This window comes from Micrasema longulum, unplaced genomic scaffold, assembly GCF_059751315.1.
Source record: "Micrasema longulum isolate JH-2025_06_02 unplaced genomic scaffold, ASM5975131v1 h1tg002864l, whole genome shotgun sequence".
Taxonomy (NCBI): domain Eukaryota; kingdom Metazoa; phylum Arthropoda; class Insecta; order Trichoptera; family Brachycentridae; genus Micrasema; species Micrasema longulum.
Genome location: NW_028279986.1, coordinates 81100 through 91172, shown reverse-complemented (window position 1 = coordinate 91172; position 10073 = coordinate 81100).

The following is a 10073-nucleotide window of genomic DNA, read 5'->3' as shown; positions in this document are numbered from 1 at the left end:
TTTTATATAAAAATAAAACTTAGGGAAAGGTAGAACTTTCCACCCGACCCTATCGGTAGGATACTTTGTAGAACTCCATATTTAAACTCATAATATTAGAAATCAAACACTGATTTGAGTCTACTGAACACTTTATTTTATTTTTACAAATATAAAAAATATAAAAACAAAAACTTCGTGACAATTGTTTCGCCTTGTTAGGGCATTTTCAAACGAATGGCATTCGAAGACGAAGACATTCGTTTGAAAATGCCCTATCAAAGCGAAACAATTGACACGAAGTTTTCGTTTTTATATTTGTAAAAATAAAATAAAGTGTTCAGTAGACTCAAATCAGTGTTTGATTTCTAATATTATAAGTTTATGTATTAATGTTTATTTTTTGTATTCTTTAATAATATGCATGTTTACACTTTCCAATATGTGGTATCCCTAACTCGACACACGGCTCTTGGCCTCATAGAGTTAGTATACGTTATTATTATTTTTGGAAAACATTTATCTTTACATGAATGAATAAATATATATTTATATCCCTTTCTCATGAAACTTGTTCCACATTTTGACGTGAAGAGAAAAATGTATTGTAATGTACCATGACGTGTGTACTTAGTATATTTTATTTGTTTCGTTGGAACCGTACCAAGCCATCAAACATTTTAATCTTCGTTGTCCAGTACCTAACAATTATTAATGAGATATCAAATGATGAATAATAGCATTGGTGGGTTTTAAGCTATTCTCAAATTCAAAATCATAACCTTCGTCTGACCGAAGATTATTCCCGATCTATTTAAATGAAATAATCAAAGTGAATTTAATAAAATGACGCGTAAATACATCAACTCTATCAAAGCGGTTGGACAGATTTTATTAAAATAATGTAATATTTATGGAAACACGTAAAGAAATGACATCGGACAGTAAATTAATATGCGTAAGCAGCGTTTAATGCGTATGAATAGAAAACTTTACGATACATAGGCAGTCTTTTGAGTTTTTACAAACGACCAGTAGATTACACTACATAACATAGATGTGACATTAATATTTTCGTAAATTTTTACATTTATTATTGAAACAGTGACAGTTCAGAAATCGATAAAGCAGTTCATCAAAAAAAATTAACGCTTAAAAAACCGTTTTAGGAAAAAAAGGAAAATTCACGTTTTGGTTTTATGTTGGATATTTTTTACGATTTCACTGCACATCGCTTCGCATTAATAAATAATATTAAGATTTTTTTTTTTAATTGTTCCAAAAACGGTCAAAAATCTGATGGATGAAGCCTATGTAAAATCTAAAATATGTTATTTGCAACTATTATGGGGAACAGGAATCTAAAATGACATAAACAGACTACAAAAACAGCAACATAAAATATTTAAGTTAGTAAATAACCTTCCTTATCTAACAGCAACTTAATAACTATTTAAACAAACTAAACAATTAAATTAAATGGTAATTTTTTGAAATAGAATCCTTAAATAAAATACATTTAATATTTGAAGCACTAACTTTGAGGTTATTAATTATAATAAAATAAACGAAACAATTTTGTTTTTAACAACTAATTTTTTTAAATGTTTTTTACTAAAAAGCTTGTTAGCTTTGAAACAAGAACAAATAAACACGAATCTTGACTTATTAGGGGCGTGGCCAATGAAATGACCGTTTTTGCGGGAATTCAAAATTAAAAATTAAAAAAAATAAATTATACTAATGGGGAGGGTAACACTAAAGCCGTGAGGTTGGCAGAGCCGAACACCACTTTTGCCCGCAAAGCGTAATCCGCTGCAACGTCAGCTCGGACAAGATATTAAACTTCGTGCATCGGAACAACATTTACATTTCATCTTGGCATTTCGTGTCACCCGGCCACCAGCTCCTCGCCAGTGTTCGCTATTGTAAATTCCTTCTGTACAAAATAATAGGATGTAACTCGTGTGTAATTGCTTAATAAATAACTTCAATTGAACGTAATTATACAGAAAGCAGCTAGCCATAGAAAAGTGAAACTGAAATAATAACCATTTTGTGAAAAGAGTGAATTATAAAATCTACACAATAGTTTGAATGTTTTCGACTTACCGAAGTACCGTAAGATTTGTCTAGTTTTGTGGGTGTTTCCTGCAAATTGAGAAATGCCGTTTTTGTGATCGACACTTTTTTCCGGGGGTGATTAATACAGTTTTTTATATGAAAGCGGTCTGGCTGTTTTTAGCAGAACATAGAATCGACCTTACTGCACCCGATAACATCAATATCTCATTTTTCCGAAATTGTGGACTGGCTACTTTCTGCATAACTACGTTCAATTGAAATCCATCTTTCACATTTAACCTCAAATTAACTCACCCGCACCCGTCCTATACTACTAATAATAAGCAAAAAAAAAATTTTTTTACTGGACTGTATTTCATAGATTTTTATTACTTTAGAAATGTATTTTTAAAAAACTGCTATTTCCCTATTATGTCATGTGCATATTTCGTATAAAGAAAAATTAAGTCTAAGTCTGTACTACGTTCGATTTTGCACACACAAAAACTGTAAAAAATACGTATCTGCTCTCGATGGATTCCGCACAGCTAAACCGAAGCTCATAAAAAGCTCGTGTCAATTGGTCTAAAGAAATGTTTGAAAAATTCGCCGGAGGACTACAAAACTCATATACAACATTATTTCGGGTGATAAAATTTTGATATATTCCCACGAGCCAGAAACTAAGCAACAATCGGCTGTTTGGGTATTCCAAGATGATGCTAATCCGACGAAAGTTGTTCGTTCCCAAAGCACGTCCAAAAAAATATTGCTTATTTCTTCGGTTATACCAGTTGCGACATGTTGCAACTATTTATTTAGAAGACCGAAGAACAGTTAATGGTAAATTGCATGCAACAACTTGTTTGCCAGAAGTCATCAATAAAATTAGGGAAACAAAGAAAAACTTCGCGTCATACTTCACCACGACAATGCCAGCTCTCACACAGCACGTCTAACAAATGATTATTTGAAGGAAAAAACATAGAATTAATGTCTCATCGCCCGCATTCACCTAATTTATCACCAAAGGACACCTTTGCGTTCCCGAAAGTCAAACAAAAAATGCGTCTAGAGTGGTTTTCATCATCTCAAGAAGTTGTTAAAGCCTTTAAAAGCCATATTTTGAAGATATGACGTTCAGAGTGGAAAGACTATTGTGAGAATCGATTTGAACGCATGCAAAAGCGTATTAAACTTAAGGCAGAATATTTTGAAAATCAATAAAACGATCTGTAACAAAAAATCTTTCATTGTTTTTGTAATAACTTAAAAGACGGACCTCGAATACGAGACAGTGACAAATACATTTTTTTTTAAATAAATATTTGCGTTCTTATAATTTACGCAAATATTTCATTTTGAGGGCCATTTTCAACAAGTTGTAAATAACTCACTATTAGAAAATGGGAATCAGGTTGGGGTAGAGTGGGATTCAAACCACGGACCTTTTAACCGTGAGTCCGAGACACTAGCCACGGGACCACAACCCGATTCTTCATTACAATATAACCACTTACCGACTTTTCTATGTCTAACGGTTTCGAGACGTAGCCGTCTCTTCGTCAGGACACCAATTAAACCAACATGCAAAACCTACTATACACCTTCACCATAGTTGTAGCACAAAAATATAAAACCAACACGACATGCGTTTTAATAGCACATGCACTGATAAGGACAAACACGCACTGTTTAAATTATGAAAATGTAAATGTTGTTTGAGAAATAGTTGAAAAAAGCCGAAGGGGATGGAGGGAAGGGGTGAGCTTAATAGGTTTAGGGTGACCATTACAGTGGAACATCGTATAACGGCTTATTAAAATGCATCTCGTGTTGGTTTTATATGTTTGTGCAACAACTATGGTAAAGTTGTATAGTGGGTTTTGCATGTTGGTTTTATTGGTGTTCTGACGAAGAGACGGGTACGTCTCTAAACCGGTAGACATAGAACAGTCTGTAAGTGGTTATATTGTAATTAAGAATCGGGTTGTAGTCCCGTAGCTAGTGTCTCGGACTCACGGATCAAAGGTCCGTGGTTCGAATCCCACTCTACTCCAACTTGATTCCCATTTTCTAATAGTAAGTTATTTACAACTCGTTGAAAAAGTCAGTAAGTGGTTAAATACAAATATTATATAACATTTAGTCAAATGTTTGACCACAAATTTAATGCTTTAAATATTAATAATATAAATACAATAACTTAAAAATAAACGAAACCTGTAAAAGGTTTTATAAATAAATAATCAAAAAGAAATACTTATTAAAAACGTTTTTCAATTTGTTTTTATATGTGAAAAACAATGTAAACTGTCAAAAAAATAAAATACTTTGTAATCTTATTTTATATTAGCAGAATTTAACAACACGAATAAAATAAATTACAATGTACAAACATGTCGTCGGTAAATAAATACAAAAGATCATAAGCACATTTTTTTCTAGAGTGCATTTAATCTGGCACGATCGCGGCCGTTTGTTAATGTTGTCATCTTTGCTTTACGTAAAAAATGAACATGAAAATATACATTAAAATCACAAAGGACCCAAACAATAACTAAGAGCAATTTTTAGCAAATCAATTATTAGTTATTTTATCAAATAAATATTAAACAACTGTGTTTTGAACCACCATTTTTTTTTCTACCGACCGGTTTCAAAGCTACACAAGCTTCTTTATCAAGGTATAATAAACTATTGAATCTTATCCTATTTTATTTTAACAGTGATTGCTAAATATAACATCAAAATATGCGGAGTTAATAAATCCCATCTTAACAAGAAGTCAAGTATTTTTGCCATGTTGTTCTAGTTAAGATGACAAAAATATTTTTCGTGATACATTTAACAACAATATTATATTACAACAATAGATGATATATTTAACAACAATATTTTGAGTTTGTGCAAATTTTTATTAACAAAGGACTGGATCTAACTCCCTGGAGAGCTGTTTGTATTAACATATTACAACAGAGATGAAGAACATTTAAGATAAGGTAATATAGAAGTCTAGGCATCTACAGGGCTTATGACTTGTCAATGGCTGGTTTAAGTGGCCACTTTACACACTGTGTAACATTCACCATTCTGCCCATATTTGAACATCTATATTCCTTCAATTCTTTAATCTGTTGATGTTTGTGAAGTTTAAGAGCTGAAACCTTCATTTATGCCGGTGAGATTCATCTAATTGAATTATTTCACCTACATACTAGGCAACGCCTGAAAATGTTATTTTTTCAATTTCCATACTTCTTCATGGACCAGGTGGATTTATCAACTTAAACCAGCCTTTGACAAGTCATAAGCCCTGTAGATCCCTAGACTTTTATATTACCTTTTCTTAAATGTTCTTCATCTCTGTTGTAATATGTTGACCATAAATATTACAGATCCCTCCTCTCTTACAATTTACAATACACCGCCAACACATGTTTGAAATAATTTGTCCCACTCTGTTTTATTAAAATATTATGTTTTGTATCTCTATTGACTTATTTTTAAAATTACACTTAAGATAATATTAAGTTTTATATATATTATCCTTATACAGTATAATATTTACCAGTCTGAAGATGCACATTAGAGGGTGAAAGCGCTAATTGGTCAAATAAAAAGGTGGAAGTGTACGAAATATTTTTAGTTGGTAACTTATTTTGAAATATAATATATGATATGATTAAAATGGAATTCCATCAAGAATTGTCAATAAATAGCTTAAATCAAATATTAGTGGGTGTTTTTTCACTGCAGTATTATTTCGCTGAAGGTACCCGGCTGCAGAAGGGTAAGGCCTTGCCTTCATATAAAAATTTATCCAGATATTTTTAAGCATGAGTCTTTTTATAAATCTATTATTACATAATTAATAACATTTGTGATATTACAAGCTATTCTATAATAATTTGATTAAATCTATAAATTCGTTGTACAAAATAAATAGGTTTTCTGAAAAGTTTTGACATGTTACAACGGTGATGGAGAATGTTAAAGAGGAGGCAATATGAAAATATACGCATTTACAGGGCTTATGACATGTCATTGACTGGTTTAAGTGGCCACTTTACACACTGTGTAACATCCATATTTCTTGAATTCTGCCATCGATATTTTTGAGAAGTAGAAAAGTTGAAACATTTATTGATGCGGGTGAGATTCATCTGACAACGAGAAAAATTGACGATTACACAGCGTGTAAAGTGTCCACTCAAACCAGCGAATGACAGGTCATCGGGTTGTACCAGTCTGACTTCATGCTGGGAACGCTTGGCTACAATAGTTTGGAGAAAAGAAGAAATGCATACTTGCTTATGTATTTTTTTCGATTGATCCGTGGTTTTACGATCAACATAGGTGAAATGGAGAGAATTCATCTCTATGTTCCTAATGACTACCTTAGACATAGACAGCTTCTGCTGTTTTATCTTCCTGCTTGCAGAATCAACCTGCCGATGGTAATGCCAGTAGGAAGAGCAATGTCTTTACTCAACCGTATCTCTTCGGATATCGACATCTTTCATATTAGTGCAAAAAAGTTCAGAGAGGATAGCATTCTTTCTCTATAATTGCTGGGTGTTTTTATTTCACCACTTTGTATATTTAAATTTTGTATTAATTTTTTCGTGTTATGTATGCATTGAAATATTTTGTAATGTACATAAACGTTTATAAAACCAATAAATTGAAATTGAAATCACAATCCCTGTAAATGCCTATACTTCAATATTCCCTACTCTAAAATGTTCCTCATCTCTGTTGTGATATTTTATTTCTAATATCTCCCTAGGGAAAGAAATTCAGCCCTTGTCCACAAACATTTAGACAAACTGAAAATATTGTTGAAAAGTTGAGAATTTAGTTTACTTTCCTTAGAAAATTTTCTGATTCCTTACTTCCGATTTCTGTCAGCCAAATCGCAATTTTTTTTTTCCATAACGTTGATTTTTCGGCTTTCAAACACGCGGTATCAGGTTATATAGATTAGGTGGGTTATACAGAAATGATTTTTTAATAACACTGTACATGGTGTTGATATCATAAAATCGTTTTTTGCTGCACTCCCGGTAGAGCACGTGACATTCAATCACCTGAGTGCTCCTATTTTTGTAAATATCTAGCATGATTTTTTTATACAACTGTATTCTTCATGCGCCTAGAAACGGATATTTACAGTTTACACGTGAAGCATATAAGATTCATTATAGTTTGCATTTTTAAAAGTTTGTCGATAGATTGCACAAATATATTGTACGTAAATTTTGTTCTGACGGTTTCAGTTTTTTGACAACACTTATTCATTTAGAATTGGGGTGACATCTTGACAAGATTTACTGACTACGTACTAAATACATTCTCGTATTCTACATTATCAATCATTCTATTCTGATGCAAACCACTTTATTGTGTAGTAAATTATATTGCACTCATGCTGAGATCAAATAAATTTAATTTTCTCACTTACTTAAACATTTTTGTCAGAAAAAGTATTAATAACAATAACTAGCAGGCAATAGTCAGCTATCGCCGATTGTTACATGCTGGGTAGATTGGATAATTTTAAACAAACGTAAAAGAGTGATTATTCTAATTATGTGCTCGAAATCTGTTAACTGTTAAGTTATTAGCGAATTCTCCATTCTGTTTGGATTTCCAAGAAATGCACTCCAAAGTAGCAGTATAAAGACGATAATTCTAATTTGGGATAATGATACCGAGAACGTTCAAGTGTAGCATACTGGATTCCAGACAATACCTAAATAACATTGTTTCGCGAACAGATAATGTTCATATTTACGAGCACATATTTAATTATCGCTTGTCTTGTGGTTTATAAATCCACCCTCCCCGGTGATGTGTAGCTAGTACACATTGCGTCTAATAGGTTTATATTTTCAGTATTCCTCCATTACACATTTACGTATCGACTGAAATAATTTGTTATTAAATAAAAAGTACTTATTAGGCACAAAATAGCATTTTATCGGAAATCGTGGATAAATTACAAATATCATCAAAAGTATACTCTCAGTCAGTCACGTAGTCCAGTACTATATAGCTACTTAGTAGCTCTCGGGAAGTTGGCGCGGGTGCACGTTTCGCCCGAGTCGTTAGCGACACCCAGTTGTTTTTTCATGTTTTCAGCAGTTAGATTTGAAATATTATCACCTTTGAATTAAATAATGGTTAATAAAAGCCATTCCCTATAAAAAATTCCATTTTTCCCTTTTTAAATCTCTTATTTTTTATGTGTAGTGACTACACAGAACCGTAACGCGTGGGTGTATTTAGGACAGTAGGGGAAAGGTTAATCAAATCATTTCGTAAATTCGATTTGATAAAAATATTGATTTAAAAATACTTTCATGGAGATACTTAATGTGAATATATTAATTAAATTATTTTTGGTAGGATTAAACTTTAACCGTTCTGAATTTCCGGTAGTAAATATAAAATTCAATATATTATCGAATGATTTCACACTATGAGATAGAAATAGATCATGATAGTAATAATATTTTCAAAAGTTTGTTATAAAATTAAAGTTTGCATGAAATCTCATTGAATCGCGGAGATTCCTGAAATTCGTTCGCCAAAACAGTTAGTTGTTCGCCAAACATTTATTTCTCGACATTTCTTCCCAGAGACAATGAAACATATATTTATTTCATTCTTATGAACTAACCATTGCTTTTTTTATTTTTTTATTAATAAAACATATACTACATAGGTATAGTTGATATTACTCCCGGGAGTTATTAAAAAAACTCATTTGGGACTGTGCATTAAAAGAAAACATTTTTGTGACAATACATAATATCATACATAGTTAATACATCCGAAATAGTAAGAAATCATAATATTAGAAACAAAAAACACAGAACTTTACACAATCTATATAAATTACATTAATAACTTTCACTATCAAAAAGATTTAAGTTATATTTTTTAATTGCGACACTTTTGGTTTTGCTATTCGACTTTTCGTGTTTTAGCTCATCGGGCAGTTTATTAAATTCGAAATGGCTAATATTTCGCAGAGACCTTTTGCCAAACTTCGTTGAGCTAAACTTAGATACATGAAGATTCCCTGAGTTAGGGGTATTGTAGTTGTGAATATCATGACCAAATGTGTATTTTAAATTTGTGTGAGCAGAAAAGTATTATTATTATTTATCTAAATACCATAAATTTTACGCTGTTTAAGTACCTAAATGTAGGTATTTTTTACATTTTTTGTTGTTGGGGATATCAACAGTAACACAAACTAAAAGTGTAATAAACAAAATACACGGTGAATAAAACCAATATCAGATATTCACTGAAGTAGGTACATGCAATATAAATATGTTCTTATGATGTTTCTTAGTGTGCGTAGATGCGTGTTATAGATTGATATAGGGTGATGGAGTGTGTGAGTGACTGTTATAAGGGTGTGAGGGTGTACATATGTGTGTATATTAATGTGCAAGTATCAAAAAGATAATCATTCATATGAACCTGAAAAAGTTCTAAGTATGGTAAAAAAACATGTTTTTTAAAATTCGCACTTTGAATTTAGTTTTTTTGCAATCAGAGGCGCCATCAATGTCAATATAGCAAAAGTTCGAATTATACTTTGAGGTAAACGTATGAACGGAGAGTTCTGGGTAGTTTGTAGCACTAACTATGCACAACACTCTTTCGTCTGTCGTTCTTGTTCAAATTATAATTATTTTTTTTCATCTGTTGATATATTTAACATGCCCCTTAATTTATTGCAAAATAAATTACGACTTATTCTATCTGACTGCGATACACTCTCACTTCCTTTTTAATGATGGACACGCTTACACACATCTTAACACTTTACACAAACACACCCTACATAACACAAATACACACAAACACACCCTACATTTCTTGGTTTGAAACTTCGCTGGTTTGTCTTTCAACCTTATCCTGAATATGTCATTTAATCATTGTTAACTGAATGGATCTATAAAATAAATAAATAGTTTCTACGACCGTCCAGCACATGAAAGCAA